Consider the following 24,512-nt stretch of genomic DNA (forward strand, 5'->3'; position numbering starts at 1 on the left):
GGACTCTTCCCCCCCCCCCCCCCAACAGCAGCTCCTTTTGTTCTCCAGATCTCTTTCCCAATTTCAAGCTTCACTTGCAGATCCTAAGTTTGTTTGTTAATGACGCTATTACCATCTGGCTCGTCCTACTTTCCAAAAGATATAAATCTCCCCAGTTTCATTGCCTACATTATCATCTAAGTGCCACCATAGCTGGAAGAAAAATATGCTTTCAAGGTTGCAAATTCTCTTGCACGGAGCGAGTTCCCCGGGCGCGGGGCTGCCGCCCGCCCCGCCGGGCTGCGGCCGCTTGGGAGGGATGCGGCCAAATGGATTTCACCTTGCAGCGATGCTGGGAGAGGAAGAGACGGCAGCATTTAAGTTTTCCACCAGAAACTTAAGTGAATCCTTTCCCCATCCCCCGCCCCCCATCCCTCTTGGCCCCTTTTGTGGCTGTTTAATGCATCTGGCTACTTTGAACCGTTATCTTCCGCGGGGAGAGGGACGCCCGCCCGCCCGGCGGGGCGAGGGCAGGATGGGTCCTGCTCCTGGCAGGCTCCTGTTTGCCCTCACCCAGCGTGAACCCCCGTCTCTCCGGCATAAGTACATATTCCATACGTGTGAATAAACCTTTCCCACAGGCGTTGTACAGTAAAGGGAAGAAAACTTTGGGCTCCTCTTAGTGCAAAGCGGCTGCAGATTTGTGTGCGTTTAAGCATAAAGGGACGGGGGGAGGGCGAGAAGGGGTGGGGGAGGGAGTTGGGTCGGTTTGTGTATGGGCTCCACAATGACTCTATTTATTCGCTGCAACCAGCCTGGGCAGATTGAATAGGCAAGAGAGAGACACTCAGCCTTCCCAACGCGTGGGCTTTGTGGGATCCAGTCCCCACTAGCAGATTTCGACTGCTAATTTCCCATTCTCAGGGGTCTCCTGCGAGGAGACACGGCCATGCCCCAAACACTGTCCGTGTTTCTAGTCCTTAACCTCTCTGCGTGCAAGTTTAGCATCAGGAGAAGTTTAATCATTTAGTGTTTCTTTGCTGGATCTCCGGCAATGTTTCTGCGGATTAAAAAAAAAAAAAAAAAAAAAAAAAGCCAAATATTCTATTTGACTATATGTGTATGCACACACACACACACACACACTATTGTCAAGTGAGGGAAAAGATACTCCTTTAATATTGGAAAGAAACCCAGGGATTTTTTTTCCCGAGTGATCTGATTGTTATAAATAATTACGGATGAAAAGAAAACTCACTTATTATGCACTTCTAATACTGTGACTGCACAAGAGAGAAAGGGGGCCAAACCAGTGATTAATTAATATCGTACTGGCGTAGCTATTTTCTCGCGAAAGGCCTTTCCCCCTCGCTGCTACTGAGTTATCATTCCAGCTCGAGTCATGTGTAGCTAGGAAGGGATCTTGTTTATAAATTTATATGACGACCTTTTCTTTGTGTGTGCTCTAAAGTTGATATGGACAAATTGCAGAGGTATACAATTTAAGTAGATGCACTTTTAATCACCGATCATTAAAATGGTTATGTTAAATATACTCAATTACATGCATGACTTCACCCTAACAGTACTTTCTATTCTCCCAGCTGCTCACGTATTCCTTAACTATAGTCAGCAGAAGAAACTCGATTATGCTGAATCCATACATTTCTATGGATTTCATCAGCCTAATTAATGCTTCAGTGTGGTCCATGTGTCTGAATGGTCCCTTTGCTATTACTTGGGTAAGGAGGCAGTGCTGGAATGCAGAGGGTCTTTCTTTCAAAGATACCCATGGGGGTCACTCTAGGACTCTAATGGCAAAGGTAGCAAGTGTTAAATAGCAGAAACATGCAGAGAAAGGGAAGGCAGGGATGTAAAAGGGACATTGATACTGTAGGTATGCCCAACAGGTCAGTGATGATAATTAAAACGCTTAAAGAAGAAAAGGTAAATGGAAAGCTTCCACAATTCGCAGCGTGCCTGGCTAAAAGCAAACGAACCAGCGCAAAGAAACGCGCCTTGCTGATCCTGACGGGGGGGGGGGAAAAAAAGTTGACAGCAGATTTTTAGACTAAATAACTACTAGGGCAGCCTCTTCTGTGAGCACCGCGTTTGAATGCCCCGTCCCTTCTCTAATTTTCTCGTTGTCGAAATGCGACGTGTCAGGGAGAGGATGCCCGGCCGGGCAGAGCGGGCGCTCCCACGCTGCCGGTCCTGGCATCACCGGGCTTCCTGCAGTCCCCTGTCACTGCAGATGCACGGGGAGCTGGGGGAAGGAGCTCTCCCCCTCCTCTCCACAGCTTTCTTCCGAAACCAAGAAGCGATTAAAATGAAGGGGATGTTGCAGCCTTAGGGGAAACAGCCAATGGCGGCTTTTATAGCACATTTTCCCATCTTAGCATTTAGCGGGATATAAAAGGCACGCGTCCTGCTATTCCAGCAACATTTTAATCGACGAGAAACGAATCGAGATTTTTTTCTTTATTTTTTTTTCTCCCACCTGTTGTAATAGAAGACCATCTGATCACACCTTTCTCTGGCTGCTGGGAGACGTGAGAGAAAATCAGAACTCTTTCTTGTCACCCACTGCTCTGCCAAAAAGGTGGTGTTGGAGCCCGCATCTCTTCCCTGTTTCTCCACCAAACAATCGACAGCTCAATTGTCCTAACTTCGAGTCGGTGCCTCGCTTCAGCCTTCATCCTTCAAGTGGAGAGAGAAAGCAGGGAAGATTTCAGATCTATAACCAAATTATAACCTAGGAACTTTATGCTTGTCATGCTAATTTAATGACTTTTATAGTAAGTGTAGACTTTCTGTCTTTTGAAATTAGCTCTTCAAAACGCTTTGTGTAATGACAGGCACTAGACATAAGAGACAAATGCACAAGCAATAGTGGGATAATAATCTGGCAAACACTGCACCATTTAATATTAAAATAGAGAACAAAGTGCGTTAAAATTCAGCGTAGAGGTGCATCATTGTCTGATGCCACTGGTGCACACCTGGGCTCCAGAGTGACCCGAGAAGGGAGTGCCCTCCAACAGCCGCCGTGCCTGGGTTCACCTGGAAAATGAGCAAATATCAGATGTGCAGTACAAAATAGTCCTTCACCTAATGCCTTCTTGTCCCTTCGCTTTCTGGTGGCGTTCACACGTGTGTGTGTGCTGTAAACATCCTGATTTCCACAGGCTGGTTCTGCTGGGCCCGGCCTCCCGCTCGCTTCCCAGCGGGGGCGTGCGGGAGGGTGAACGCGCTGCGCTCGCACTGCAGGGCTCGGAACGTACACATCCCTCCCTCCTTAAGAGCGTCTCTGTGCTCACATGCTATGAGTGGTCCAGAAATCTGTCCAAGAGATGGTCTTGATAACAAAGGGAGGAGTAAACCCAAAGCTATAGGTGTATTACAATCTGGGCGACTCACTCATTGCCTATAATTGTAAATAAGGTAAGTTCACACGACGATCGAGTAACGAGGGAACAAGAGCTCCATTTTAATCAGGTGGTTATCTCTCCTTGGTGGAGATCAGAGCTCCATTGCTCCTGGCCTTCTCATTGTGCCCCCCTGCTGGAAATGACAGCTCCTTCAGAAATAACCAACTTGGTCCCTGGATGGGATTTCAGCTCTTTTACACTACACATGTACCACTTGTCATTTTACAGCTACACCGAAACCCCTAAATTATATAAGTGTATAAACTCGGCCTCATTAAATCCCCCCCCCCCTTTTGGATAGCCTCAAGGTTGGAGAGCATATTACTGTAAGCCAGAGAAGACTTAAATTATATCCGAATGGGGATACATAGTGGCACTTAGGCACACTTCTTGTCTCAGCTACGGAGGTTTCATTTTTCCCCTTCAGAGTCTTATAATATTACAAATGCAAAGTTTCCTCATGTCAAATCAAACTATCTGAAATCCTGTTTCTTATCTGAGCCTCCGGGGCTCTTTTTGGTGAGGACAAAACCACAAAGATATGATCAAACACCACAGCCTGACCAAAGCGGAGTTTATCGTTCATCTGAGAGAGCTTCCTAATTTGAAACTAAAGCTGTCCCCTTCCAGAAAGCATCTGAACATGCTGTGTGAGTTGTTTTCCTGCGCATGTGTGCGGGTAAATCGGGGTGTGCAGTAGGGGCGGGGGGCCGAGGGCAGTGTTTACCCCGCGGCTTAGTGCACACCCTGCCCGCGGGCTGGTGTTTCCACCCAAGCCGATATGAAAAGAACCATTTCGGTGGGAGCCCCGTGCCCACGGGAGCTGCCGCTGCCGGCCCCGCTGCCGCCCAGGGGCATGGCCGGGCCGGGGGCTCTGCCCGGAGCCCTCCCTGTCGTCCCTCGTCCCCCCGTGGGGCACCCCGAAACCGCTGCGCTCAGTCCCCTTTTGGGCAGCGCCCCAGCTCCGGGAGAGGGGCACGGCCCTGCAGAGCCCCGCGCCAAGCCCCCCAAAGCTGCGTTTGTCGGGAGGAGGCCGCCTTCCCCCCTTCTCCAGCCCTCGCAAGAGGGTCAGTGGTTTAACCAGGCGTCACCAGGACTTCGTTTTATCCCCGGTCCACTGAAGCGTGTGGCTTTTAGTGACTGATGGCCGCTGTGGCTGTACGCGGCACAGTTGCTCTCACGGTGCGTGCTCCAGATGGGCACGTCCCGCAGGCTCGGGGCGGGGGGGGCACGGCCGCTTTGGAAAGGCCACCGAGACACTGAGATTTGTTCTGGGTCAACCCTCTCCTAACGCCAAAGTTGGGAAACAACTTTCGCAGCGTGTGTCGGGAAGGGAGGGAGCGGCAGTGGAGCGGCAGCGGGTGCCGCGGTGCGGGGCGCCGGCACTTGGGGCTGCCGAGGCCGGGGGCCACCGCGGCTGGGAGCTGCCCCCCCACCCGCCCCGGCGCATCGCCCCCGTCCCTCTTCCTCCCCGAGCCCCGGACGCGCAGACAGCACGTTTCCAAACTTTGAAATGCCAAATCACGTTATTGCTGTGGCAGGAGGCTGCTTTCGTATCTGTGACAGCTGAGTTTTCCCCATCGATTATGTGACACTGCAGTTCATTTACACAGCTCAAAAGCTTAAAGACACTGGAGGAGCCCCCGGTTTAACCCGAAATCCTAACAGAAAGCGAATCAACTTTCTGGCCAGTGTTTAAACTGATAGATCAAAACTTAATTTGGAGAGACAGAAAGGGAGAGAAACGACAGCACGGATTTATCTTGCCCAGCGTCCTTCGCTGAAACTTTAGAAACTGCGGCGTGGAAAATCCAGGGCCGAGATGCTAATGAGAAGGAGCCCGTTGGGTGTTCAGGGATGTTATAAGATTTCAGAACGCAGATTACAGTGCCTGATTTTTTGTGCGGGTGCTTGAAATAGGTGCGTGGCCCGAGGCTGCCGGGTGGCACCGGGCTCCGGGGCGTCCCTGCCCGCGGGGTCGGGCAGAAGTTCCCGGCCGGGCAGGAGCCTCCCGGGCTCGCCCATCCGGAGCGCCCCGGCCCCGGGAGGCAGGGAGAGCTTGAGGAAGAGGGGGCGCTAAGAGGGTGGCATTTTCCTCTCTCCCACGGGGACGGGATCGTCCCCCTTATCCTGCCTGTTTCTTCCCTGGGCTTCTTTTAGTGGGGGCTTTCCAGGAGCCAGCCCAGCGCCCGGTCCGTGCCGTTCCCTCCCCCGTCCTCGCCGAGGTTTCATTACTTGCTGTTAGTGCCTGGAAACAATAAAGGATGTGGGACTGGGCTTTTATTGATTATTTGTCACCCTGTATTTGTCAGTTTCAATAACTTTTCCTGAAGTTTTACTTACGGGCACTTGAGCTTTCGGATTAGGCCAGCTCTGCGGATTGCAGTGAGGGGTAATTATCCGCTGGCCTGCTTCCCTGCAGCCGGAGAGAAAAGAGCATTAACGTATAGAATGGGCAGGATCCGGCCTGAGCCCCCCCTAAAGCGCTGCCCGGGCGAGAGGCGGGAGCAGCCAGGAGCAGCCGCGGCCCCGCCAGCTGCCCCCGGCCCCCCCGCCGCCCCCAGCCCCGGGGTGCAGCGAGCCCGCGCTCTGCCTCCCGGGGGCCCGGGCCGGGGGGCTCCCCCAGGCCGCCGGAGTCCCCCCTTCCCTCGGTTTAGAGGCGAGAGATCAGCACTCAAGAGACGGTCCCGCTCTCGGGAGGGGGGACCCATGGCGCTGGGGCCCGAACCGGGGCTCTCGGCTGCGGCCAAATCCCCGGGATTCAATTAAAAAGCTGGCTCGCGCCGCTGGCGGGGAGGCGAAGCCGGGGGATTTGTATTATGAAGATCGACTCTTCAAAACTGCCCGCCTGGCAGCCCGGCCGCGCTCCCGCCGGCCGAGGGGACCCGGCTGCCCTGGGCGCCCCGGCCGGAGCCCCCGGGAGCGGCAGCGGAGCCGCGCCGGGGCTGCGGGGACCTGTGGGAAGCGGGCGGCCCCCGCCTCTCTCGCAGTGTTTTCAGAGAGGGGGGTCAAACCTTCCTCGAGAGAAAAGACCTTAGCCCTGGCCATCTTCCTCCTCTCTTAAGTTTCCTACGCCTCCCAAGCGCTGCCCGCTGCTCCAAACGCGCTCCAGCCATACACGCTGTGAGCACGCTAAAGGCGAGCATCGTCGTTCCGCGGGCTGGCAGGGTGCCTATCGTGGAGAGGATAGTGTTTGATGTGCTGTATCTCATGCCACTGCAAACTAAGAGACAAGCGAACACAGAGTGCCCAGTTACACGGGATTTAATTACAGCGGAATGCATTCTCCATGCTGATTAGGAGCAAAATCAATCGGGGGCTTATTTGCCACAATGAACCAATAAAAACCCAATTTATTAAAGCAATAATCTCAGCCCCAAATGGTCTAAATATTATTGTTTCAATGGCATTGAGGGAATTCGGAGTGAAAGTGTTACACAGAGAAGAGCAGGGAGTTCTACTCCATGAATTCTGTTGGAGTTTCTAACCCTGTTCCAGGAGGGTTCAGTTTCTGGCTCAGAGATCTTGGAAGAAGTGGGCTAAGTTCCCCTATTTCAGGTCCAGGTTGCAGTGGTACCTACAAGGCAAGATGGTCTGTGTTCTGCAGCTCTCTGTGCTGAGGCAAACATGGTAAACAGCTTCCTACAGGACTGAAGGATTTCCTGCTTTCCAGTGATTTATATGTGAAATTCCTGGAGGACGGTAGGCCACACAGAGAATCCCAAGCTATAGGCTGACATAAAAGCCTTGTGATATCGAAAAACACCACACAGTGGTATCTCTGGTAGGGATGATGGAGAAAGGGATTCCCTGAGGAGGGTGCTGAGCACCAGGCTGGGGCACATGGGCAGACTGGGGGATGGTGGTGCCCTCCCATATGAAGCCAGTCCCATGCCATGGCACCCCAGTGTGTGCAGGCTGCTCCCCTGGGCACTCGGTGGGGGCTGGCGGGGGTGCGGGAGAGGCAGCGCTGGTGGCCAGGGCACCCTGGGAACGGTGGGGCCCACCAGAGCTTAGAGTCTGTGACTCAGGAGATGCTGATTTTGCTTTACAGCTTTCTGTAGCTCCAGTCATCTCTGTCCCGAACCGGAGAGGACCTCATTTCCTGCTCAGTGCTGTGCCAACCACAAGGTCTTTTCATAAGGCTGCCAGGGGTGCCTGGCTGAGGGAAGGACAGTCAGTGTTTGTCACCAGGGAATGAGCTGGCACCATAGCTCTAATCTGAGTCAACAACCTGGCTAGCCCTGAGCATGACTTCATAAATCATGGTATCTAATTGAAAGGCACATGCTTATATATACAGTGTTGTTCAAAAAGAAAGAAAAGAATTAGAATTTAATAAACATTTTTTTCTTCCCGCTAGCCTATTGATCAGTCACCTGATTGTTTCAATTTACATTATTTCATGCAGAGAAAAAAGAGAAAGTATAAAAACATCATGTGTAGCCATAACAAAAACACAAATGAAAAAATCCATCTCCTAATGAGAGGGTTAACCTTTTTCTAACACATCCTTAATAATAGGGAAACAATCTTTAAGTGTTTTTAATTTAAATTGTTTTCATGTTTAATTCACTATTACTAAATAATATCATTAAGTGTCTATTTATCTATTTAGCATTGAGGGATATGATATTTCAAAGCAATTTAACCAGTTTTGAAAGGAGAAAGAGTCCTGCACCATGCTTGCATTCACTTTTTAAAAATGTTAGTTAACACATATACACTGGACTGCCTTTTTCTCATCCTTCCAGCAGAAATGAAAAGTAAGTCTGGAACAAAAGATGTGTTCTGTGCTTTTTGCTTTGCACACCCAAACTGCCTGCTTTATTTTTGTATCCATAGGGTCTGTGTGATCTCCTCCCGTGAGAGGCAGCTCAGCAGCTCGGTCCCCTCTGCCATCTCAGCACTGCCAGGGGAGAAGCCCAGGAGGAGCAGAGCAGTGGCTGAGCAGCAATCTGAATATCCATATTTAACTCTTCAAACAACAGAAGATACTTCAGAACCATGTGTGAGACAAAATGCCATTAAAGTTTCAATCATTAAACCTCTGTTTAGCTGTACTCCAGAAATGAGCAGTTCATAACAAGCCGGGAATACTGATTGACAGTTTGCCATCAGGAGCCCTTAAGTAGGATTTTTCCAGCTATAATGCAGTGTACTCTTCAGTGCTCCCTTTTGCAAGATGCTATTTCAAGTAGAGGAGCATGAGGAAAATTTACATAAAAGCTTTGTATGTAATATGTGATTGCTCTGAAATTAAGAAGCACCAGTTTTCCCATTCTTTTTTCCAGAAATGAAGAGTGCACTTTGTTTTCTTGTTTACTTAGTGTGCTCTGTGATCCCTTGATGTGTTTCAAGTGTTTTCTGTCAGCATCACGAGACCTTGCTTACCTGCTAAATTTTATGTGTGAAGTGATTAGTGTTCAAAGTGCCTGAAAAAAACCAGCACTAACGATGTCTGACAACTTTTGGGGTTTTTTTTCGCTTTTTCCTCTTAAATAATATTTCATGGTACATTAAATAGGTTATGCAGTCTCTTCTGAGAGACCAAAGCAATGAATTGCTGCATACTTAATGTTTCACCAAGCAGATAGTTTTTAAAAGGAAAAAAAGCAGAAGGCAGCATAGAATCCTTTCCCTGAGCCTTGTCTCAGCTTCTTCTCAATTCAATGAAAAATGGTAGCAATTTGGAGAAAGATACAGAAAGAAAAATAAACATTATTTCACAATAAACCTCTTAGTGTGTCACTTGTGATCACCAGCAGATATTAGAAATGCTTCTCGTTAAATCCACTGAGCATTATTTCTTCACAAGTTGAAATGCTTTTAGCCAAACTGTTTTCTTGATGTTCACATTGGATGTACCAGTTAGAGCCAGAGCAGCCCAAGAGAGAAGCAAACAATTAAAACTTTTACATATTTAATTCTTGATAGACATCCCTACAAGGTAGGTTTTAACGTTTTTTTTCTTCTTAATTTTTCATCTTCTTCTTTTTTTTTTTTTTTTTTTTTTCAGTAAGAAGGATAAGCTTGGAGTGCCCAGTCACCGTGGTAACTGCCAGAAAAATTCTCCTGAAGTTTGAAGAGGTCAGCTAACGGGGTCAACAACTCTGGCCTCTCTCTGAGCTGGGCCTGGCAGGCTCCATCCTGCGGTTGGGGTGTTAACGCAGGCTGAGCCCTGGGAGGTGGACCATTCCAGCTCTGATATAAATTTTTTGAGTCAGTTCACGGCCTGGACTCTCCAGGTGGCCTCCAAAATCGATTGTGACCTCGTGACCCTGTCTAACGGAGGCATAGCATCCAACCTAAGCAAGGATTTAGCCAGGAACGACAGCTTTCCACTGAGTGTTATTGGGGACAGTACAAACAGTTTGGGAAGCAAGGAGGTAGGTATGAGGAGTAGAGGTCATTAAAAGCATATTAAAAAACAATTTAAAAAATCCTTTTTAGTTGAAAGTTTTTATTTGCAGTAACCATTCCTTAAATAAAACCTTCTGGCAACTATTTTTTCCTTCCATAGTAACATTATATCAAGTGCTTCGGTGCATTAATATATGAAAAATTGGCACTTTGCATATTCCAAACCAAACTTATATTTTATCTACCTCTGGATTTTGAACTTGTAAATGAAGCTGGCTGACGTGTTAAGCTAGATGTCTGTGAAGTGTTTTTTTCCTTAATATCATACAACTAGGAGTCTGCTTATTAAAGTAGGCTATTTATTTTAGGTAGCAATTTCCTTAATACATGCATTCTTTTTAGATTCAAAAGTCTCTTAATCCCTGTAATCTATTTTTAAACTGGGAAGTTAAGTAACATTAAGAATAGTGTGAAATTAAAGTGTGAGACTTTCACAGGGTTTTCATTTACTGGTTTGCAGTACAGATAGAAATGCTACAAAACTGATTATGTATTTTTACAGGAAAAAATTGATTATGCTAAGATTGTATTCATAGACAACGTGATATTTTTTTCCTGTAAGATTTTAAGCAACAAACTATGTGGGAGAGGGAGGGGCTGTTGCAGAGTTCTGATTTTGTTATTGAATCTAGAAACTTGCTCTTCTGAGCAAATGGATTTGCTCTTGTGTTTTATTCCCACTGCTACAAAACCTCGTGCATTGCTCACATGAGTAATTGGTAGCTGTCAGATGAGTAAGTGGAACTACACTGAGGAGCAAAGTCCAGTTTCCAGCTGGAAAGTGCTATCAGACTTTAAGTGACTTTAAAACCGCTCCGAAGGAAGAAAATAGCTTTAATATTTGTTCCCAGTCTTAGAAAACTTGTGCAGTGACAACCTTGCCCAAACACTTCTTGTGCTTGGCAGGGCCTGGCTCTGACATTTTTCTTCCCAGCCCCTTCCCAGCTGAGCAGTTGCCCTGAGGTTGGAGGAGCTGCACAGAGACAGGGCCATAAAACACAGTTCAGGAAGAGCATCTGAGCTGTGCTGAACATCATTGTACTGCTGAGAGGTCCTACAGGTTGCAACAGCAAGAATATCTAACTTTTACTTGCAGTAACACCTTACTCTGCAGAAAGCCCCCAAAAATCCGTGGATTTTTGGCCAAGGTCCTTTTATAGGGTCATCATAATCTGCTCTGGTGGGAGCAGATTTGGAAACCAGGAGTAAGAAATGGGGCTGAATTTTGCCATGAAATGATTTAAGACCCACACCTGCACATTCAGATATCCATGGTGACACTGTTTAACTATACCCTGAATACTAATAATAGTTGGGTTTTGGTGGTCATTTTTAACAGACCTCTGCTGGAAAGAATTTATTCCCATTAGGAAGCATGTTGATTCAGGGCTTCTGTGATTGAATTTGGGAAGATGAAACTTACAGCCCTTGGTGAGAATCAGAATATTTGCTTGTTTTTCAGAAAACAAAAATTAAAAATAGGACTGTAAATAGATGGATGGTGAATCTTCAATATTTTCAAAAGCATCTGTGTAATTTTAAACATTAAAAAAAAATATATATACTTACATCTGCTTTGTTTTGCCATCACTCAAGGACCAAGTTCTACTGACAGACAGGGGATCATTTCTGAAAACAGATAGAACTATTCCACTGGAACTTTTGGACCAGAGTTGACCCAAATTTGCCCTAAAGCCTCCAGCTTGGAATGAGGAATAGTTGGCAGAGGCAACCACAAGCAGATCTCAAGAGCTTTAACTTGCTGCAATTCTTTAGCATTGACTTCTGTAGATCCTATTGAATTTATAATCAGCTGCAAATCTACAAATGTCACTTGGAACAGGCCCTGGTCTTGCATGTTTTGTACGTCCTCACGTTGTTCAGTTCATCCACACCCAAGCAGTGCCTAGAGGTGCTATGTTAGCAGCAGCTGCAGTGGACAATTCTTCTTCTTCCCCATCAGTGCAGTGAAGTGCTCACACAGCTTCATTTGACTTTTTGAAAAACTCTCTGAAGTGCAGGTACTTTGAGTTTCACCAGAGAGGGTGTATGTGAATGGGCTTTGTGCTGTGTTAAAGACAAACCAGCAGAATCACCAAAGTTTGTGGTGGTTCCCAGCCCCTGTCCTATGGACCACTGATAACCCATGAGACATTTGAAAGTTCACTGTGGCTGGTCTGTGGAATTGTATTAAATATTAATGCCCATAGTCTTCAATTTAAATTTTTATTGGTGGAGTACATGGTAGTCTGCAAGAAAATCTGAGGTCTGAGGGTAATCTGCCTGAAAGCTCAGAGGATGTTTGCTGTACAGGAATATGTCCCAGGTCATGGGCCATAAGGTGTTGGGAGGTATTTTGTTCATGTTTTCAAATTAAACATATGCCCAGTTAAATGAATGGTTTTTATTACTCATGCAAACAAACAAAACAACAAAAAACCCTGCTTCAAAATAAAACAAAGAAAATAAAGTGACAAATGGACACTGAAGCCTCAGCCTAGTTTGTGTTTGCTTGTGTCCAAAGCCTGCCTTCCAGTGCCCTGCAGAGACAGAGAAGCTCAGCTTTAGAGAGCAGCACGTTGCCATGGCCTGGATCAGGGCTGGCAGAGGTCTCTGGGTTCTGGAGGAAGCAGGGAGGGCAAATGAGCACTGGGACTTACAGGTGTGCTGGCAAAAGGTCCTAAAGAAGTGCTGAGCTTCCATCTGCTTTTACTTCTTCCTCTCTGCCTTGAGAGTGTGTGGCTGGTGTCCAGAGGAAAAGTCAAACTAATTCTGATGCTTTTTCCTATTCTGGGTGGACTAATTCAGAGAAAGCACTTATGGCACTTTGTGGAAGGGGTACAATATAGGTTGATACTTTAGGAACTATAGGAAGTTCTTAATCCTTCCCTGCCTACAGAGCTGTCATTTATAGATCTGCTATTGTCTCATCTTTTATAAGGATGTTTCCTTACATTAAGGTTCCAAGAGCAACCAGACTTTGCCATTGTTCCTAGCTATTTCTGTTTGTGGCTTAATGCACATCTAGTATTCTGTTTATGCTTTCACTGCTCTCCTACACAGCAGACTGTACCTACACACCAGCTTAGGTGACATCACTCTCAAAGCATTCATTTCTGTGTTTTTTTTTTTCTCCTGATTTGTCTGTGCATCTTGATTTTGCATTAGCCTAGTTTATTTTAGGTAACATGATAAAGTACATGGAACTTTATGCATTTAGTTGTCATTTCATCTTCATTTCTTGTTTGATAAACTTGCTTATAACAAAAAGCTTTTAGGTGTGTTTTAATAACAAGAAACCCCTCTTACTATGTAAGAAGAATGAATTCAGCCATGAGCAGAAAAAATTGAAGCATAAATAATTTTGAATGTATAAAATTTAGCTTGATGTTAATGGTGGTTTAATTACTGGATTTTTTTTTATTATGGCTGTTCATAAAGACATCCATTGTTTTCTGCTTTGATTTATGTCCAGATTAGCCCCCTTTAGAACCTCTTTTCTGGCAACCTCAGCAACACGTGAGGGCCTGGCAGTTTGTGCAGACATTGCCATCTTCCCTCACTGCTGCTTCTCCTGAGCTGTTCCACCAGCTCCACAGCCTATCGCTCCTCAGGAGCCCTTAATGATGCCTTTCCTCCATCATCTGCTCCATGGCCCTTCCAGAACCATGTGCTTTTGTCAAAGTTTTCAAACCAATTTAGAAATAGATGCTGAAATAAAGGCAGGTGATGTGGTGTTGGGGTGTGTCACTGCCTTCCTGTCCTGCATGGGAAGATTACAGAACTTCTCCAGAGCTCAGCTCTATGGCCATGCAATGACAATGATAAAAACAACATCTTTGCAAAGTGCCTGTATATGTGAAAAATTTGATGCAAAATAAAAGCTACCTAGGTTTTGTCAAACCTAACTCTACCCAGCACTTCCTCCTCCACTACCCTCTCAGCTGCTCGATTTGACAATAAGCCTTTTAGAGTCACCGTTTTTGCATCATGCCTCGCAAAATGTGACATTTGGGCTTTTAAGCTACCCTTGTGTTATAACATACATAGCAGAACTAATATATCCTTTTCCCACATGCATCTTCACTTTGCTGAAAAAAAGCCCAACGCTGAACAAACCACAAACAGCCTGATGATGCAGGGTGAGGAGTGCCCAGAACCTTTGTGTGCTCAAGGCACAGCTTTATCCCGGCCTTCAGTGGGACAGTGCACATGGAAATGTGTGATCTATTCCTTCCTGAGCCCCAGTGATGCCTTTGCAGTTCCTCTCGCTGGTGAGTCGCTCTTGTAATTTCCAGTTATGTAACCCATCTCGTTTTGTGAATATGTGAATTTAACAGCTGTCGGTGTCAGCAGCGCCTGAGAGGGGTGTGTGTCTTTTTTTTTTTTTTTTTGGCAAGCTGGCATTACTCATCAGTCTCATGGTAGTTTTGTTTGAAAAATGCTTGTGTTAGAAAAAGTGGATTTATCAGCTCAGCACTGTATGGTGCTAGCATGCAGCTCAACAAAAGACAAGTGCTCATTTCAGTAACGCTTGCAGCATTTCATGGGGCCCCCAAATAGGCTGAACAAGGCTTCTCTGGCAACTAACCCCAAGTACAGTGGGAAACTATTAAAGTGGCAGTGTCACTGCTTGGAAGAGGGATTTGGTTTTCTTCCATCATTTATTGCTGCAGTTTTTTTTATTTAATTTTTTTTATCAAAGACTATGAACTGCATTAGGAATTTCCCTGAATATTGGAGAAAAAAGAGGCCTTACTGAAAATTTGTGCTCCTAGAAGTGATTTTTTTTTCTCTTATGGTTTCCTGGAAGGTAGATCAAACTGTCAGTCTGCCCCTCCCAAAGTGGATCTGTTTTATGGCAAAAAATAAGATACTTGCAGCTTTTTCAAGTAATACTACAAAGTCAGTGGTGCTGCAGCCTTTCAGGGAGAACTCATTCTCTGTTTGAATCAGTTTATTTTCAGAATGATTTGCTGCACTTACACTTTCTTTTGTAGCTGCTCTTCCAGAATGCAAATACAACCTGGAGAGTTCTCTGTATTTAATTGAATGTGTCAGGTGGTTGAAATCATGTTTAAAAACCAGCATTACATACTGCAAAATGTGTCAAAACCTTTGTTCACATTTATTTAAAACAAATGTATTTTTCAGTATTTATTTATTTATTTATTTATTTATTTATTTATTCTCTCTGTTTACACTTCACACAGATGGTAAAGATAAACCAGTGGGTTTAATTTTTGCTGAAAAATTGCCTTTTACATTTTTAGGTTCTCATATCCTGGCAAGATGCTACAAACCCCATGTGACAAAGATTAGAAGGAAATACTTATTTGAAGAAATCTCTGTCATTAGCTGTGCTGTAAGTTTTATAAAAGGTTCAATTTCATAAAATGGAAATTCTGGACTAATTGTTCCTTTGCAAGCCTTAATGGTCTCTGAGCTGCATAGTTAATCTACTACCTGCTTCTACTCACACATCCAGCAGGATTTAGAGCTGGGTAAAACACGCCCTCACACATCAGTTACATCTATTTTAACTTTTCTTCTGACAAGTTCTACTGATTGTTTACTGTAACTTGCACCCAGACAAATGGATTTGGACTTGCACTCTTAAAGCTGCACAACAGCCAAGCACATCCCCCTGGGGACACCCACCCACAAAAACGTTTCCGTGGGTTCACCTCCCACGCGCGGGCATGCTCCAGATGCTGCCATGGCTGGGGGGGAGGAATGGGTGGATGGGATTCCTGAGTCATCTTCTGTTTCCCCTTGGAGAGAGGTGGCTGCAGGGAATTGTCTGCTCTCTGCAGGGACAGAGGGCTGTGGTTTTCAGCTCCTCAGAGCTGTAGAGGCCAGAAACACGAATGCACTGCAGCATTGTTGTGCCTGCACACACACCGTGCACCCCTGCACCTGCAGCGTCCTGCAGCCACCTCTGGATACCAGGAGCTCACTGTGGTCAACCCCCTGGCTTTCCACCACAGGTGAAGACAGCATTGAGGCAGCAGGCCTGATACTTGTATTCAGCTTGGTTCTCAGAAAACTGGTACTTGCTGCAGTGCTTCTGTGGTGTGAGCAAATCAGAGACCCTGGGTCTTTAGTGAGACCAGGCACAGGTCAGGGACTGAAATATTTGTCCCACACCTACCACAGCAAAGTTGTGGTTGTTGACTTGAGTGACAGGGGAATAGAGGACTGGGATGCCTCAGCCCAAAGTCCCTTAAGCCTTGGCTTGATGGGTGAGATCTTGAACACAGCCAGAGCCTACAACATTAAAGGCTTTATAAAAGCAACAGTGCCAGTTTAAAATCAACCTCCCACATTACCAGCAGCCCCAGCAGGTGTAATGTGATCCAGGTAGCCCAAGCCAGTGAGTAAACAAACTGCTGCTTTCTGAATGAGCCTCACCAGAGAAATGCTTCTAACTGGGAATTACAGTGGCTATTTGCACTAAGTGAACTGTGCAAATGAGCAGGCTCCTATGATTAATTCTGTGAAATTGAGTGGGCTCCTATGATTCTAACTCTTATTCCACACAGGTTTTTCCCTCTACAACCAAAATGAAGTAGGGAAAAGTTGCAGTGAAAAAATTCCCTGATGAGCTTGGAAAGTTTAGTGGTATTGGGCCTGATCTAGCTGCTTGAACTTCAGTGGGGTCTGTTGCTGGGTTTCCTTACGCCAGAGAAAACAATCCTGCTGCTTCCAAACTGCCAAGTCAGTCAGAGGAATTTAATATTGTCCCTAAAGAAGCTGCTTTGCTGCTCTTCTGTTGGGTTCCCATTCCATTTCCAGTAAGCAGTATTAACTTAGAGGCTTTATACTTGGCTACAACATTGCCCATTTTTTTCTCCTTCAGCTCCAGCTCTTAAACCATCATAGAGCCTTGCTGTGTAGACCAGCTGAACCTGAACGCACCATTTGAGATCCTCTCGGTGTTACTGCCTGGCTCCCTAACTGGAGAAGTGCATAAAAGCAAAGAAGGTGGATGTGTCCAAGTAGAGTCTGGACCCTGACAAGTCCCACGGGCTTGGCAGACTCTAAGGCTCACTGTGGAGTCCTTGGAATGTGCAGACTGAGGGTACACCACAGTGAGGACCCAGCAGCCCAGCTCTGCTCCAGCATTTCTGCTTCCCAGTCTGGGTCCCATCCTGCCCCAGAGAGCCTCTCCCCCCTCCCCTGCCCACGCTCCACTTATTCATGAGTTATGATAACATATAAGCAGCTTAGAGAATTCTTATCGGAATACGTTGAACACAATGCAGCATTTAACTCTTAATGACAGCCACCTCTGACTGTGAGTGACATGTTATAAATTATGTTTGAACTGGATTTTTTTTTTCTTCAGAGGCAGATATTCCCTCTGCCACCCAGTCAGCCCTGTAACGTTGCACTTGTGGCCTTAATCCCACTTGGATGTGTGCCCTGCTGCCTCCACTTTCCGTCACTTGGGTACTTTAGTATTCTTGAACAAGTGAACAATCTTTGTTTCTGTACCTTATTAGGCCAAAGACCATAGCAGCGAGTGATGGCATCAGCAGGCCCTGCAGGCAGGATTCTCTGCAGACACAGCCAACCTCCAACAAACCCCTTTTTATCCTCCTGTTTCTAGGAAGAATTATGATGGTGGTGCCCTGCTGTTGATCAGTCAAATCTGTGGTAGGCCTAGAGATAAGTCCTGTAAGTGTGGTGTACTGTAAAACAGCGGCTCCCATTCATTAGTAGCTTGTGTGTAATAAACCACCCAAAGGAGGGGGGTGGGGAGGGAGAGGGACGAGCAGCTGCAGTGTGCAGGAACAAACAACACAACTCATTCTTGGGAGCCAAAACTTTCTAATTTGCTGCTGGGCTGCTGGGACCACTCAAATTCTTTCTGATAATACGCTCGTGCCCTCAGTGTCTCTCCTGGAGTTTCCCAAGTCCTGCTCTCTCTAGGTCCCTGAGTCTGGGATAGTTTCACTTTGAACCCAAAACACAGAGGGGAGCTGAGTGGGAAGGAGGGGAACACATCAGTGCCCAGTGTTTGCAGACTCAGGCGTAAGAAAGCCGTGGACTCCCAATCATTCTGCTGGGAATGGCTGGTGCATGATCTGCTTGTGCAGTGGGTAAACAAAGCATCACATGGGCTGCAGAGCAAGCAGGAGGCAGGGGGCAAACCCAGGGCTATCAGGGCATGCACGAGGACAGTGTGTCTCAGATGTGTTAGTGACTTAGAGCCCGCTGGAACATTTAGGAACCTCTATCTCCCAAGAGGTAAAATCTTCAAGCAATCCTCAAATGAGTTATAGCTGAAAAATTATTTGGCTCAATCTGTTCTAATTTTTTTCACAAGTTCTGGTAAATCTTTATAGCTAGTAGGCAGGTGAATTTAAATGGAGTCTACTATAATATAATGCAAGATGTTGCACATGTTGAGACATCAGTAGCTCCTAATATTTGCATAGCTGTGAATACATTGGTGCTTTTGGATCTCAGCCTTGGACCTTCCAACAGCCTGCGGAACATTTCAGACCAGGATGTGAAATTATTGAGTGTTGCACAACTGCTCTCATAGACCAGGCCTTTGTGCTGATGTTTGTATTATCACAGGAAAATGAAATTATTTTCAGATAGCTGCTGCTCCGGAGGAGTGCTGTACCCTCGCAGGAGATGACAGTGGCTGCTTTTTCCAGGGATGTACCAGGCTGTGATGGTGCCTGAGCTGTCTCCTAACATTTCTATAGACAAGGGCTACTTTAATGGCAAATTCAGGCTTGGGCCAAAATGCAAGCACTCTTTATGCAAGCACAAGGCAAAATCACAGATTTGAGGTTTTCCACTCTGCTGAAGAAGATCCATCTCCCTCCTCTCTGGGAGGAGCTGTGCTGAGTTTTAAGCTCTGAAATGAGAGGGGCTTCTGCCATCCTGCTGCTTGGTAAAGTTACCCAGTGGGTGTTTTCATCTCCCAGTGGAGATGAAAACATCCTGAAGAGCATCCACAAAACAGTGTTAACTAAACCTGGGCACAAAATAGGTTTTTTATCTTTTGAAAGCTCAGGTAGTACCTCTTAGGTAGTTCTCAGTGTGGCATTTTGGCATTTTGAACAAAGTCAAAATAACTTGACATTTTGGTTTTCCTTCCCCAGGCTTAGGTAAGTAGGTAGGTTGGCAGCTTTATAACCAAAATTGGCTGCTCACTGCCCATTCCCAGCATAGAGCCCGACTTCTCTGTGCCATTTCCAGGATTTTCAACTAGAATCGCAACAAGGAGCATTTTATGGGAATCTCTCCATGACTTTTCAAAGAAAATTGCAAAGGTAACACCTCTGGTAATTGCTGCACTGTGTAAGTAGAGAGAACCATCAATTGGAAGACTCCAGCACTGGTCAGACTGCCCTGCTCCCTGAGAGCACACAGCAGGTACCTACCTGTGGTCCTGTCGTCAGCAGGTTTGAAGTTATAGATGAGACCAGCAAATTGAGTGAATGTTCTGGGTAGCTATGAAATCGGGGGGGTGGAGGGGTTTTTTTTTTGGAGGGTTTGAGCCCCATCTCCAGCACAAGCAAAGCCATGTAATCCTTTCTTTTGCAATTAGAGCTGAAAAATAGCCCCGGGCCAGAGCACTTGCACAAGGAGCAATTAGACAAGCTAGACACTGGGAAAAGCTAAAAATAGTAAATAATCTGCCTCCACAAAAATACCTTGAATCATTAGAAAAGGACATTTTTATGAATTTCCTGGGAATCGTTTAGTACTTTAATACCTTCACAGTGTTCTGCCTGGAGGGGCTATATTCCAGCTGCTGTTTGGCAGAGGTAAACATGAGTAACACGACTCTCTTCTTACACTTGAGACATTGAAAAAACCTGAGTAAGTCCTGAGATTTTCATACCTAGCCAATTGAAATTGGGGCAATGAGTGGATTCATATTGAACTGAGAAAAAAATATGCCCTACTGCTCTTTTAAGAGAAAAAGTCTGAGTTTGGGGGTAAAAATGACTTATTTTTGGTTATTTAATGGCTCAGCCCAGTCTTCTTTGAAAAATAATGTATGAATCAATTATATTCATACATTGGCTGAATCCAAACTATTATAAAAATTCTCCTTTTAGAAAGTATATTATTTGCAAAAAGGGATGACAGCTGCTGACTTATTTTGCAGCACTCCTGAGCTGGATGAAATGTATAAACAAAAAAACCTAACTACAGCTGAATATTTTTAGTCCTTTGCAGGGACTACATATGATGCTATTTAACTAAGAGTGCCTCGAAAAGGATGATTTGACTGTTTCTGGTTAAGCTTCTGATGCAGGCTTTAAAAAAGCAACAAAACTCAGACCTGAGGTTTTCAGACAACAAACCAGAATTAGCTGTTTGCTAATACATGTGAGAAAGGGGTTGCAGGTTGCTACAACATTTTGGGTTTTTTTTGCTGGTAACTTGTGTAATGCTGTTTGAAAAATGTTGTGAACATTAAACCGAATTATGTTCTGTCTTCTTTATTTACAGGAGATAATTCAAGAGGAAAAAAAATCTATAAAATGAAACAGCAAATTGTGAGCATCTGTGTGCACACCCCTGTGTGTCCTGGTACCACTGCTGGCACACTGGCTCTCAGGAGGAGTTTCAGTGACGGGTGAACATGTAACTTTCAGGTCCTGTCCCTCTGTTTCTGTGTGGGGTCCCCTGTTTATTCCCAGAGCTGCTCGTCCCCATCCCAGCCCAAGGCACTGCAGCAGCCCAGCAGCCTCATGGCAGGAATGTGACGCTGGAATTGCAGGAGCTCTTTCCCCACTGCTGACTCGGAGAGCAGCGATTTTGGCGGTGAAGGGGCTGCGTGGGGCCGGCCGGGGTCCCGGGCCGGGGGCACCGCTGGTGCTGGAGCTGTGCGGGAGCCGGGCACCCCGAGGGGCTCTGCAGGGTTAACCCGTTCTGTGCTGAGCATCCACACACGGCGTGTTTGCTCACCCAGCTCTGCCAGGGGTGACTGCGGCTGCGGAGGGCAGCTCCGGGTGCTGGAATTGCCGAGATCCAGCCCATCCCCCGGCCTGTGTGAAACTGCACAAAGCCTCCCCTAAACGTGAATTTAAAACGCTTTCAAATTGACGACCTCCTTTTAAATAACAACATTTATGTTAAGCGAAAGGCATGTTTGCCTCTACAAATAAATGGAATTATGGTTCTAAGACCTGACTTAATCCTGAAGTTCTTAGACTGCACAGTAAGTAGAAAAGAAAGAGGATTGTTTGGAGGAGCAGGGGTTAGCAGGATCAGGCTCCATCTTACATCTTCCTGATCATTTTCCTTCTGGCATTTAATATACCTTTCTCGGAACTACCACTGGCTGTTTATAACAAAGCCAAAGTAACTTTGTGTTTATTACCTAATTGAAAATAACGAGGGATGGTACACAGTGTGCCCATCCATGTTTCCTGCTGGAAAAATTTGGGTATTGCTAAACAAACAAAAAATGCTCTTCCTCCAAATGTACTCTTATGCTAAAGTCATGTCCTTTTAAAATTAATTTCGGGACTTCTCTTAAATGTGTTGCAATTCTTTGTTCTTTTTCTACCCTATTTTCTTTGTGAAAATGTATTTCAAAATCTGCATTGAGGTTTCAAAGGGTCTGGAGAAGATGTTTACAGAGTAATAATGCCATTTGTATTTGTTATATTTCTGAAAATGGAATTTCTAATCAGAAAATATTAAAATACATTTGTATTATTTTTTGTGTGGTTTCATGACATTTGCATATTTCCAGCTCTGATTTTAGTACCCATGTAGCCAGGCTCATTAGGAAAGCAGGATCATAAGTTTTATTGTTACTCCAAGTCAATGTGTTCTATAACCCCACCTCTGGTCTTGGTGCTGTTTGAATTCAGTGATTTGGTTTTATTTATTTTGGTTTTTTTTCTGCTGAAGCCCTGAATACCTGTATTCCAAGTTGGGCGATTTCATATTCAGGACATTTAAAGCTGAAAGAAGCCTGGGCAAGAAGAGAGATTTATTTAGTAGATGCATTAAAATGAGTTTCTGCCAAAGACAAAAATGAAGACTGAATGAAATTTATTGCAGAAAACTTTCCTGTGTGGACCTCAGAAAAACATCTACACAGAACTGGACCTGCAACTCCCTGTCCCCTCATCCCACCCAGCACCTTCCTATGGTTCCCTCTGTCCCACAGAACAAGCAATGGCTTTCTGCCAGCTCAGCGGGGACCTGGCTGGGGCTGCCACCTGCTGCAGGCCCATGGAGACCCCAGGACACCTCCAGAGCTGCTGGGGCTGACCCAGCTGGTGAGACCCCTCATTGCCATGGAGATTCGGTGGGCAGTGCTGCTCTGCAGCAGCCCACATCCTGCCCAATCCTTCCTGCCCACACGCCTAGGGTGGGCTTGGGTACACATCACTTGTTTGAAACAAATTTATTGGCTGTGGTGCCTGGTTTTTGTGCACAAGGACAAATTGAGCCAGAAATCCAGGGGATTTCCAAGCTGAAACTCCACCCCGTTGCAGGGTCTGGCTCTTGCTGTAACTCTGAAGTGAAAGAAACTGTCTGTTGTCATAAAATAAAGCAGTGTTTTAATGTTTTGCCACTGAAAATTTTCAAAAGCAATGTTTAGATTAAAAAAAAAGTGATTTTTTTGTTTTCCTCATGAACATGCAACATGAAACATTTTTGCCAGTTCCAGGTTGAACCCAGCTCACTTTATCTTTTTAGATTCAAATTTAAACTAGTTTCTGTTCAAGGTTTTTAAAGGGACACACACAACGTCATTCTTCAGCGTGACATTTGAGTCTCACCCCCTGCCAGGAGGGATACCTTAACCTCCCTGTTACTGAAAAGACCAGAGACAGAAAAATAGCTTGGTTTTTTTGTACATCCCTTCACATGGCCACTTGCTACTACTTGGAGTAAAGTGAGTTCATTGTAACTCCCCTCTTTTGTGTTTCACCTTCAGTTTGTATGGGACTTTCTGTAGCTGTACAGACAGGGACATAGGAAAAATGAAAAAGCAATTTCTGTCTGCCCTCAGGATAATCACTACATGGATTATGAGGGCTGCATGGACTAGACACAGGGAGTCTATGTGAAAAAAAAAAATTGTTTTGTAGGTGATTTTGGGGACCATCAGTTTATTAATGTCTACCCAAAAATAACTCCTAAAAAGTCAGGTTAAACCATCCCTATGTGTCAGTGGAGCTGTACTACAGACTGTTTTTGCAGAAAATGCTCCAAACATAGCTCTGAAATTGATGTGGATAAATCTAAAAATATTTTTCACATATGTTTTTGGAAGTAGAAATCAAGGAAGAGTTTTTATTTGTTTGTTTGTTTTGTGACAGGGAAACAGACCACAGGTATGCAAAACAAATGTATTATTAAAGTGCTCCCTACATATCTCCCTATCTTTCTCAAGCCATTCCAACCAAAAGCTTTTGTAAGCATGTGGGGGCAGCACTGACCTTTTAATTCTGTTTACATGATGACTAGAAAAAAGAAATCCCTGGTCGAGGAGGGCCTGAACTCGTAGGAGTTGCCTCAAGACGTTTTAAGCAGCTCTAACTCGAGGTGTTTCTGCAGGCAGCAGCGCTGGCTCGGCACCTGCGGGGCTGTCACTGGGCCAGGGGAGACACAGGGACACTGACACTTGTCCCAGGAGTCTTAGGAGAGGGACAGTGCTCTGTCCTGTGCCTGAGCAGGACCTCAGGGCTTAAACCTGGTTCAAAAGCTTGTCAGTCAGTTCTGTTTGTGGCAGCTGGAGCCCAGCACCGGGGCTGGTGGTCGGGCTGTGGTTCCGGGGGTGCTCTCAGCAGGCTGAGGAGTTGGGGGGGGGGGGAGGGGGCACTGGATCCAGAGCGATCTGTGGGGCTGCCCCAGGCTCAGGACAGTGGCTCTAGGCTGGAAGCACCGAGGTTTGCAGCACGGATGTTTTGGAAGCATCCTGTGCTTCCAGGCACTTTCCCTCTGCCAGCCATCCCCGACTGTGCGATGCCCGGTGCCCGGAGGAGAATCCCCGTGCCCCCCCGGCAGGAACACGCCCGGTGGCCCCGGGGCTCAGCACTGGGTGCCCTGTGGCCTGGCTGGTCTCCAGCTCCCCTCACGCTGGGGCAGCCCCACAACCCCCGCTGCTCAGCTCATTTCCTCATGGTTTTGCTCCCCAGAGGAGATTGTGTGGGAGCCTCTCCCCCAAGAGACATCTGCAGCTGTGCTGCAAACCCAGGTCCAGGGAGGGTGAGGATGCAGAGGTAATACCCAGCAGCAAAGGAAAAAGAGGGAAAGACAACTTGTGAGGGGAGGGATTGCAAGGCAGTCCGTGGGCAGGCAGGAGTGGGGCCGTGTTTTTCTCTGTCCTACGGGTCTAACAGCAGCTTTCAACACATACATGCTTTTTCTTCCTTTTTTTTTTTTAAATTTTTTTATTTTTTTTAATTTTTAATTTTGTACTTTTTTTGTTTGTTTGTTTGTTTTGCTGAGGCGCTTGCTCCTACATCAGGGAGACAGAACCCCTCCCCAGAGATGTGATCCTGTGTGGTGCTGAGCCACTGGACAGAGCCAGCCAATGCCCACTGTTGCCATCGGTGCCGGGGGAATTAAGGGCATTTCACAGCTTTCAGACACAGAAACAAATTGTAAACTGCAGTGTTGCATCCATGTGTGAACACACACACACACACAGACACACAGAATGCCGCC

The 24,512-nt window shown here is 46.1% G+C and overlaps 1 long non-coding RNA gene across 1 annotated transcript in view; it reads left to right on the top strand.

Annotated features, from left to right (window-relative positions):
- LOC128811974 (uncharacterized) overlaps positions 1-21,539 on the top strand; it is a 29,564-nt gene extending 8,025 nt beyond the window's left edge. The window contains exons 2-6 of the long non-coding RNA XR_008438557.1: positions 8,256-8,421; positions 9,430-9,799; positions 13,962-14,107; positions 15,107-15,198; positions 20,325-21,539. This is a non-coding gene — a long non-coding RNA (uncharacterized LOC128811974). The remainder of the gene's footprint in view (positions 1-8,255; positions 8,422-9,429; positions 9,800-13,961; positions 14,108-15,106; positions 15,199-20,324) is intronic.
- Positions 21,540-24,512: the final 2,973 nt, after the last annotated feature.

The sequence above is a fragment of the Vidua macroura genome, chromosome 10, assembly GCF_024509145.1.
Source record: "Vidua macroura isolate BioBank_ID:100142 chromosome 10, ASM2450914v1, whole genome shotgun sequence".
Lineage (NCBI taxonomy): Eukaryota > Metazoa > Chordata > Aves > Passeriformes > Viduidae > Vidua > Vidua macroura.